The sequence below is a fragment of the Marmota monax genome, unplaced genomic scaffold, assembly GCF_021218885.2.
Source record: "Marmota monax isolate L192 unplaced genomic scaffold, Marmota_monax_Labrador192_F-V1.1 WCK01_AAM20220418_F8-fsc00028, whole genome shotgun sequence".
Lineage (NCBI taxonomy): Eukaryota > Metazoa > Chordata > Mammalia > Rodentia > Sciuridae > Marmota > Marmota monax.
In genome coordinates, this window is record NW_026694779.1 from 18,003,863 (window position 1) to 18,014,097 (window position 10,235).

The window sequence follows — 10,235 nt, forward strand, 5'->3', positions numbered from 1 at the left end:
TATTGGTCTTGTATAGTTGCAAAGTCTCCCTCGCATGTGCGGGCGGCGGCTCTGCCCCTCCTCCAATTGGGGCAATGTGCCTACCACACCGGCAGGCCGCTGGGCCTGCTCTGCCGGTCGGTAGCAGGTCCGCTTACCTTGCAGGCGCAGGTGGCAGCTCTGTCCCTCTGCGGGCCGCTAGGCTTGTTCTGTCGGTGGTCGCAGTTCTGCCTACTTTGCAGGCGCAGGCAGTGGCACTGCCCCTCTGCAGGCCTCTGGGGCTGTTCTGCCAGTGGGTCGCAGGGCCACCTACCTTGCAGGCGCGGGGGGGGCGGCTCTACCCTTCCTCAGGCCACTGGGCCTGTTCTGTCTGTTGGTTGCAGGTCTGGCCTGTTCTGATGGTGGTCACAGTTCCGTCTACCTTGCAGGTGCGGGGGGAGGGGGCGGCTCTGCCTCTCGGCAGGCTGCTGCTCCTCTTCTGCCAGTGGGTCGCAGGCCTGCCTACCTTGCAGGAGTGATTGGAAGCTCTGCCCCTCCGCGGGCCACTGGGCCTTTTCTGTTGGTGGTCACAGTTCCGCCTACCTGGCAGGCGCGGGGGGTGGGGGGCGGCTCTGCCCCTCAGCAGGCCGCTGGGCCTGTTCTGTGGGTGGTCACAGTTCCGTCTACCTTACAGTCACTATTTATAATCTAGATTTGTTTGTTTATAAATTCCCAAGGAATTGTTAACACGTTGGTGACACCTAATGGATTCTTTTTGAAATTCCAAGGTGCTTCAGTTCTTAGTGAACTGTGCCTTTTACTGCATTATCTGTTCCCTCTTGGTGGCTCTTCTGACTTTTCAGAGAATACCCATCTTGTTGGAGGCAGATTTACATGTTGGTTACACTGTGCCACATAAAGTTACTGAGACAATCAGATCTTCCTAAGCTTTTAAGGAAAGTTGTGGGGGGAAAAAGTAGAACTAGCTATAAATTATGCATGACACACCTTGTTTAATTTTGCATGTAACTTCTTTTTAGTACATCAATGAGGTTTTAGTGACATTGTCATCCAACACTTGGCCTTTGTTGTTCAGGGCATGCCTTCATGATTTTAATACTGGTTTTCCTATTCAGACTGTGGATTGGGTTTGAATATACTGTTATCAACCACCTGGTCTTTTAATTACTCATTCCAATAAACTTATAGTTTGTGAAGCATTTGTTTCTCAGATTCATGACACTGTTAGAACCTGAAGTAGTAGCTGATGGGTATCTGTGAATTCTTTTTTTTTTTTTTTACTTGAAGTAGATTGTCTGAAATAGGCATATTCTCCTCTGTGTTTATCCCAACCTCCCTGTCATGTGCACTACAAGTTACAATTTGGAAGTTACTGTATTAAAATTCTGTCTGTTCATGGTTCTAGAAGAGTGATGTTCTCTCCCAAACACTGGTTACTGCAGCAGAATTTTTAATGTTGTAAAATAAGAATAAAGGCTCCGAAGGCCAAAGATTTTAAAAAGTCATTTTACAAATGTTATGTTAAATTAAAACTGAGCTTTGCTGTAATATTGTTTTCTCTTCAAAATGTGATGGTACAGGAAAGGTGTTATATGAAGGGGTGGTATTGCAGGGGAGCATTTTAAATTGCAGAAGTAAAAAAGTTGTAATATTTATAATTTTGATGAGTTTATTTTTGTAGGAAAGATTTTTCTCCCCTGAAATTTTTTCTCGAATGGCAAAATGTTTCCATTATTAAAAATTGAAATTGTTAAAAAAAAAAAAGAAACTCTTGATTTCATCCATTTGGCATTCAGCAATTAGTTGTTATCTGCTGTGTTCCAGTGATGCTTTAGGCATGAATACACCACCCAGCAGTGAGCAGGAGAGACAAGGGCCCTGATATCCAAGGAGAACCATCTGAGTGGGGAGGGGAAGAACCATCTTCAATGGGAAGAAAAGAACCATCTGAATGGGGAGAGGGAGAACCATGTGAACAGGGAGGGGGGCCATCTCACTGGGGAGAGGGAGAACCATCTGAATGGGAAGAGAAGAACCATCTGAATGGGAAGAGGGAGAACCGTCTCAATGGGGAGGGGAGAACCATCTCAATGGGGAGAGGGAGGACTGTCTCAATGGGGAGGGGGAGGATCATCTGAATGGGAAGAGAAGAACCATCTAAATGGGAAGAGGGAGAACCGTCTCAATGGGGAAGGGGAGGACCATCTCAATGGGGAGAAGAGAACCGTCTCAGTGGGGAGGGGAGGACGGTCTCAATGGGGAGAGGGAAGACCGTCTCAATGGGGAGGGGGAGGACCGTCTCAATGGGGAGGTGGAGGACCATCTCAATGGGGAGAGGGAGGACCATCTCAATGGGGAAGGGGAGGACCGTCTCAATGGGGAGGGAGAGGACCATCTCAATGGGGAGGTGGAGGGCCATCTCAATGGGGAGGGGGAGGACCATCTCAATGGGGAAGGGGAGGACCGTCTCAATGGGGAGGTGAGGACCGTCTCAATGGGGAGGGGGAGGACCGTCTCAATGGGGAGGGGGAGGACCGTCTCATGGGTAGAGGGAGACAGCCACAAAAGCAATGCTGTTACTTTGGACAATGGTGATGGGGGAGGGCTGGGGCTTCTTTTGTTGGTGCTTCACAAATGCCTTTCCAAGCTACATCTGCTGAGATCTGGTCAAGTAGAAGGAGTCAGGTGGGTGTGGATGGAGGAATTCAAAGGGGTCCAGGAGCAGGTGCCAGGGTTCAGAGGAGGGAGCCAGTTTGGATGCCCAGGGCATGTGGAGAATGCTGCAGGAGCGACAACCAGAGTGTTGGGCAGGGCTGTCTGAAGGCTCCATGAGGTCATCAGGTTCCTCAAATGCAAATACAGAAGACGCTGTTAAGGTGAAATGTCAGATATGCAACGATTTTAGTAAGTCTCATGCCATATTTGGCATTTTGCATTTCATCTGGCACTGCATCCTTATTCTTACCCAAACTGAAACACTTTTGAGTGAAGGAGGTTGCTGACAGCTAACCTAGAGGACAACAGGTAAAACTGAGCCTCATTTCCTTCAGGCAAGCCAGCGCATGTGGTCATTGTACTTAGAGACTTCATTTTTTTCTTCAAATTTCTGAAGGAGGCCCTTGAGAGTGTTAATGGGTGATCTATCTTATTTAATCTGCTGTGGCTTTTGTGGGGCAAGGATCGTACATGGAACAGAGAGTCAGCAACATCACTGAGTGTGAGATGGGGTGAGGAGGCCTGCTAGTGAATGGCTGTGGGAGGAAGGCCACTGGTTAAGGTTCCACATAGTTGAGGTCAGTGTGTATGCATTGTGGACTCCTGTGAGCCACGTTCCTGGCTTCCAGAGGCCCCAGCCCACATCACAGCAAATGCGTTTAACTGCACACATTGTTCTGTAAGTGTATGTATAATTAAGAGCTGTCTTTCAATAGACTAATAAGCCTGATGCTGTATTTTCACATACTTCATTTCATATTTGCTGATTTCTACCTTTTGGGTTTCTCTGTACATTTTGGTAGTCCTTTCTCCTCTTTTAGACCTTAAGCATTTCCAGAGTCTATAGTACCATGGGCCTGTAATACCTATAGCTAGAACTCCAGGAAGGCTCCCTAGATCCTCATCCCACACTCTCGTCCACACTTCCCCCAAATGTCTCAGCAGTATTAGGTGGGTGTTGAGGCCACAGCCAAATCAGGATGACGCATGGCATTTTTGCCAGAAGTAGTGGTTGAGAGGTGACCCCAGCGAGCCATTAAGAAGATGACTTTTGAGTTCTCATGGAGTTCCCGTTGAGTTCTGGTTGAGCTCTCGTGGGGATTCCTGAAGAGTTCGCATTGGTTGGGGAAGTGCCGAGGAGGGATTTCCGGTTGGTGGTTCCTGGAGGAGCCACGTGGGTGGCGTTCAGGAGAGTTCCCGAGAGCGTGTGTGGAATGTGCTGGTGGAGTTCAGAAATAAAGTTTGTTCCTGCTTCCAAAAAAAAAGGAAGAAAACGGTGACAAAGAAAGAAAAAATAAAGCTCAGGATTCAAAAGAAAAAGAAAGAAAGAAAGCTCAGGATTCAAGCAACCCATGCGAGTCCCATCTCTGCTTCTGATTTGCTCTCGGGACAAATGGCCGACAGCAGTTCTTGACTTCCCTTCAAACCTGCTCTGAGTTTCCATGAGGTTTCTTATTAGCTGATTGCATGTGATCACATGAGTACAGACAGCTTGGTGACCGACTCCTGCTCTGCAAAGAAGCCCTGGTTGGTGTGTCTTGATGATAGGTTTGGCTTAGCTCATCAAGCAACCGGTGTTCCTTCCCATTAAATGCTCTTGGGCAATATAAGTAAATTTTGCAATTTTTACCTTTCTTCATCCAACAAAGAGAATTAAATAAAACCCATTTCTTAAGCTTATGATGAGGACTCAAAAGGTTGGTCTAGGGGCTGGGGTTGTGGCTCAGCAGTGGAGCGCTCATCCAGTGTACGTGAGGCACTGGGTTCTATCCTCAGCACCACATATAAATAAAGTAAAGGTATTGTGTCCACCTACCACTAGAGAAAATATTTTTTAAAAAGGGTTATTTTAAGTTTATCTTTGGGGGATATATGCCCCTTTCCAGGTGGGCTCCTCCTGGTGTGTGATTCAGTGTCTCCCCACCCCTTAACACCGTGCATTAAGGATCGACTCATGTTTGGAGCCTTGTGCTGAGCATCCTTGGTGTGGTTCTCAAGCAGCAGCACCTGGAAACTTGTCAGAGCTGCGGACTTCTCAGCCCCCAACCCCGTCCTCCTGAAGCAGGACCCGCTGGGCTTGGCATCCTGTGTCTTCACAGCCTCATGGTGACTCAGACGCACGCTCCAGCTGAAGACCTGCTTTGTCTGACTTTTTAATAGCTGTGAGCCATCATGCCATGTTACACCACACTATCTAAGTGCCTGCTCTTCCCGTTTTATGTGAGCCCTTATAGTGTTGATAATTTGCTCTCCCGTACAGCTTTGCTCCACTTTTCCATTATTTTTCAGAGTAGAATTATTAGAGCAAATACTACGTCCATTTTTATGTTATACTTTTTTGCCGTACTTCCTTTCTAAAACCTGCATTTACACTGCCACTCTCAAAATGTGGGGGGGGGGGACAAGTTTCCCTAAAACCCAGCCAATATGAGGTAGTGTCCTTTAAAAATGAATGATGTAGCTGATAATTTGAGAAGCTGAAAGTGATAGTTTATCACACTTTTCATATTGGTCAAATAAAGGAGAAAATTTCCCTGTTTCAGTCAGCTTTTCTTTGTTGTGACCAAAATCCCTGACAAGAGCAAAATAGAGGAGGAAAAACTTATTTGGCATGTGGTTTCAGAGATTCAGCCCAAGGTTGGCCAACTCCTTAGCTCTGGGCCTGAGGTAAGGCAAAATGTCAGGACATAAAGGAGTTCAGGAAGCAAAGAAGGAGTCCCTTACAGGGACAGAATATCAACCCCCAAAGCACATCCCCACTGACCTACTTCTTATAGTCACCCCCGTGGCCTCAAGTTACTACCTGTCAATCCATGTCAGTGGACGGAGCCACTGATTAGATTGCAGCTCTCATAATTACTCATTTCACTTCTGAACTTTCTTGTATTGTCTCACACATGAGCTTTTGGGGGACACCTCATAACTAAATCATAATAGCATAATAGCTTCCATTGTTTCGAATTTATATTTTCACCATGTGAATTACGTTCTGTTTACAATAGGGCCCATAGCCAAAGTGACTTGAAAGGCCCTAGCCAACTTCAAAGGATAGTGGAGAACAAAACTCATAGATGTGTGGTCAGCAGTGTGAACCTGCATCTCAGCCTTTCACACGGATGTCACATGCAGAATGGGCATTCACTCTTTGTTCATCTTCTTATGATATTAGCAAGGTTCAGATAGCAAAAGGCACCCAGGTAGGGCAGATGTAAGGTAGGAATCAGGGGTTTATATGAATGTTAGAAGCTTGGGAGAGTGGAGGATGAGGACGGCCCACAGGAATCAGAGCCCAAAGCTTTGAAGCAGGTGGTTCTGCAAGCTTATCCAGGGCCTTCAATTCTCAAGGGTCTGAATCATTCCCACCAATTTCCTCTTGTAGTCACGAAGCACGTGTTTTCACACATGCACACCAGGAGCTGCTGCAAAAAGCCCTGCCCATGTGTTTGGCTACCGTCATCTTGAGGGAATAAAGGCCTCTTCTTCCTGTTCACTTTCCAGATCTGACACATGTGCTTCCTGTCTTCCAACCCCAATCCAGAGCCATGCAGGACAGGGGATTCTGAACGGAGATTCCTCACATGGCCTCTTAGGAACACAAAGACTGAAGAAGGCTGGTAGCTCAGGGGTGGGGTCTCTGTTAGGCCACATCTGCATCACAGTCATTCTCCTATGGGAGGGAAACCATCAGTTCATATTTGACATGTCAGAAATATTTTCTAGCCTCTCTTTGAACTAAGTTGTGGTCTTTTCTCAATTGCCTAATCATAAAGTTTGAAAACCACAAGTCCAGAAGAAAATGGAAAGATTTTTCTAGTTCATATTATAATTCTTAAAGAGCTAAAGACCTCAAGAGGATACAAGTTGGCAGAGGAGAAACAAACAGAGTTCAGCATGATGTTATTTAACTCTCATTTAATGACGTGTATAGGAAGAGCTCCACATTCACAGCTCAAAATAGTAGGGAAAGTTCTGTATTTATTATTCTATGACACATTTGCCTCAGGACCCACCCACCCTGAGCTGCCCTGAGCCCACCTCAGGAGGGACCATGACAGACCTCCAGTGCCCACCCACCCTGAGCTGCCCTGAGGAGCCCACCTCAGGAGGGACCATGACAGACCTCCAGTGCCTACATGGCATGGAAACCTCCATGTCATCAGGCTATTTTACTATGGTGCCTAATGGAACCTGTCTCCACAGAGTCCTCTTGGATGGGCATTCAAGCAGTCCTGCAGTTGATGTAACTTGCCCATGGCATGGGGCATGGCTGGACTTTACTTCCCCAGGCAGCTTGAGATCAGCAGGGTTTCTGGTGGATTGTGTCCAAGACTCTGTGCCATATCTGAGCTAGCCTTGGAAGCACACTTGGCTTGGTGTGGTCAGGCTGTTGTGGTGGTCGAGGGGCCTTGTACACATTCCCCCTTCCAGGGAGGAGTGATTTCTCTCCTGCTAGCTGTACACGGCACATGGCACATAAAACACCTTTCTTCCTAAGTCTTTGATTGGCTGCCATTTAACATGCTTACTGTGCCTGTAAAACAAAATATAATATGGTTTTCAAGACAGATAATAGATCACTTTGTTTCTTAGATCTTCAAAGTCTTTTCATCCCTTGCACACACAGAAAAATCCCAGGGAGACCAACAGGGAACCCAGAGATTTTATCAAGGTAGCTAGGTGAAGGTCCAATCCTGTAAGACTCAGTATGATGAAAGTGAAGTCAATTTCAAACACACTATATTATTAAATTTGAGGTTTGGTTTTTTTGCTCTCCTCACATCGACATTTATTATCTGCTGGAATCACAGCAAGGTACAATATCAAGGCAGTTGATTGCAGTTACTCAGTAAATAACATTTGATGAGAAGAAAATTAGGTCTAAAGAGACCCTTGAGAAATTAGAAAATAGCCAGAGAGGTTTCACCTACTCATTCATTTCCGAGACATTGAAATAACATCACAAGTCTAGGAACCATCGGCACCTCTCTCAAATCCTGGCAATTCTAAATCAAACAGTTAAGTGCTATAGCTGGAGGACCTGTCCACAGTTGACTCAAAATAACATTTGATTGGGAGGGGAAAACTAATCTTCAAGTTCCACAGAAGAGCTTTTAAGAAGCCACCATGAACAACATGAATTATTCAGGCTGGAGAAGTGGTGACGTCCCTCGGTACAGAAAGTCTCAAAAGTCTGATCTGAATCCAAGTGCAAATACATTGATTTAAGTCGGTTGAGTAACACTTGAATAAGGAAAAAAGATGAGCCTCTCTTCCCAAGTGCCCTCTGTTTTCTGTAACAAAATGTAGTGAACCTTGGGCCCTGCCACGTTTGGTACTCAGGTAGTAGGCTTGGCTGGGGCAGATAAGTGTTCTGCAAATATCACCGCCAAGTCCCCTTGAATCACGACCTCGGGCGTCCAGTTGAAACACAACACTGTATCTGCACTTCTCCGTTCCTTCAAGTACACAGCATGGTTGGTGAAAAGTGTCCTAACACCATCTTTAGAGGTCAGATATTTTGCATTAGTGCTTTTCTGTTCTAAAACCCATCTCTTCCATGAAGCCTTCCCTGACTCTCCCTGAGTTAATTCCTCTCCCAAGTACCCTAGCACCTTGTAGCTCCTTCTATTTTCTATTTGAGAGAAACTGTATCTCTCAAATACTTTGGAAGAAACCCCAGCTCCCATGGGCCTGATGGCTTGTCTCTGAATCTGATTCTGTGTCTGCACAAAGGCTAGCCGAGGGTCCGTGAGGTAGGGCGTGACTCAGTTGACGACAGTGTTCTGCTGTCAGGGTAGGGTCAGGACACCCAGCATGTACCCACAGTCTATGTCCAGCTCCTGGCACCTAGGAAATACTTCTGGTGAATGGTCTGCGTGGCTCAGATGTCACTGCCAGTGGCTGGCTGTTCTTCTCAGTGTGTTTTCATACAGGTTCAGGGCTGATTCTCTTGAAGCGCTCTTGGCAGGCTGTTTCTGAGTCTGTTTATGTGTCACTCTGATCTGCTCTGTTGACTTCTTGAGGCCTTATTCCTCATTTATGTCACACACGACTGGTGACACAATCACTATCTTATTTATCTACTTATTGAATTCTGTAACATGCTGGGGGCTACTGAGGAGAACTGGAGGGAGAGAGAGAAAGACAGGACTGGATGTTCACTATTCCCCAGGGAGGGTAGGATATGGGTGCAACAGAGCAGGTATGGGTTCAGATTATGTCCCCTTTGCTGTAGACTACATGCTTGTGTCCTCTCAAATTCCCTGTTGAGCCCCAGTCCCCCAGGCCTCGGAAGGTGATCAGGGCAGGAAAGCCAAGCCCTACTGAGTGGCTTTCGTACCGCAGAGAAGAGGTCTCCGCGGCTCCTGCTCTAACTCCCCCATGTGAGGAGGGTGCTAGAAGACGCTGACTACGAACCAGGAGCAGCCGTCTCTAGACACCACATTTGCCCACAACCTGACCTTGGACTTTGCAGGCTCCAAAGTATCAGAAAGACATTTCTGTTGGTAAGCCAACCTGTCTAGGGTGTCCTGTTAGAGCAGAGCAGATCAGGACATCCTGCTGGGAAGTCCTGGCTAGATTCTCAGGTCTTTTCACTTCAAATGAGACTCCTTACCATAAAGTCACCAGTCTCCCAGTTCCTACCTTAAACTCCTCTTCTTCATCCTCTAGCCACTGTAGAGAGTTCTCCTCAGGAAATCTTGTCCTCAACCTGAAAACCCTTCCACTCCTCATCTCGACCTACCTTAATCGTCTGCACCTCTGTAGAACCCAGCCCCATGCCGCTTCTTCCTTGGAAAGTCCCTGAATCCCCAGGCCCAGACTCTTCCCCTTTAAATGTTTGTATCTTTCAATGTGTTCTCCCTCTAAGTACCATCTGCTTCGTGTTAACACCAGCATGAAAAAGAGAAAAGCTATCCGAGATGAGCAGCAAACCAGGAGGAGGTGTCTGCCCGGAGCTCAGGGAGGCCACAGTCACTGCTGTGCAGCTGTTTTCATGCAGAGGGATGGGAACAGGAGTTTGAGATGAACGCGGCTGACAAGAGCAGAACGGGAGTGAGCAAGAGACTGAGCAAAGAGAACTGAGGAGGGCCCAGGCTTGATGGGAAGCAGGAGAAGGGACGTGAGAGGCAGGGAGGGAGCTCTCCTCGAGGTGGAAGAGCAGCCCAAGGGAGAGAAGGCACGCAGTGGCCTGGAAAGAGGACGGTTGTCTCCTTCTGGCAGTCGTCACCTGGTGGCCCCGGGGCGCAGGACCTGACGAATTTCTGTAGTTCGTGACAGCGTGATGTCACCAGTGCCAGGGTTGTAGCACACACCAAAGCCTCAGTGAGGAAGGGGCCAGTGTTGGCTGGAGGGAGCAGAGACAGGTGTTTACTGAAGGAGCCACTCTCAGGTCTCCGAGACCTGTCATCAAGGCTACGTGGGGAAGATTAACGAGGGTGTATGGAACTCCCGTGAGTTATTTAAGCTGTCCACTGAGGAGGGTGCCTGCTCAGAGAGCCTCGGGGCCTCTTCCCAATGCCCTCGCTGTCCTGACATCT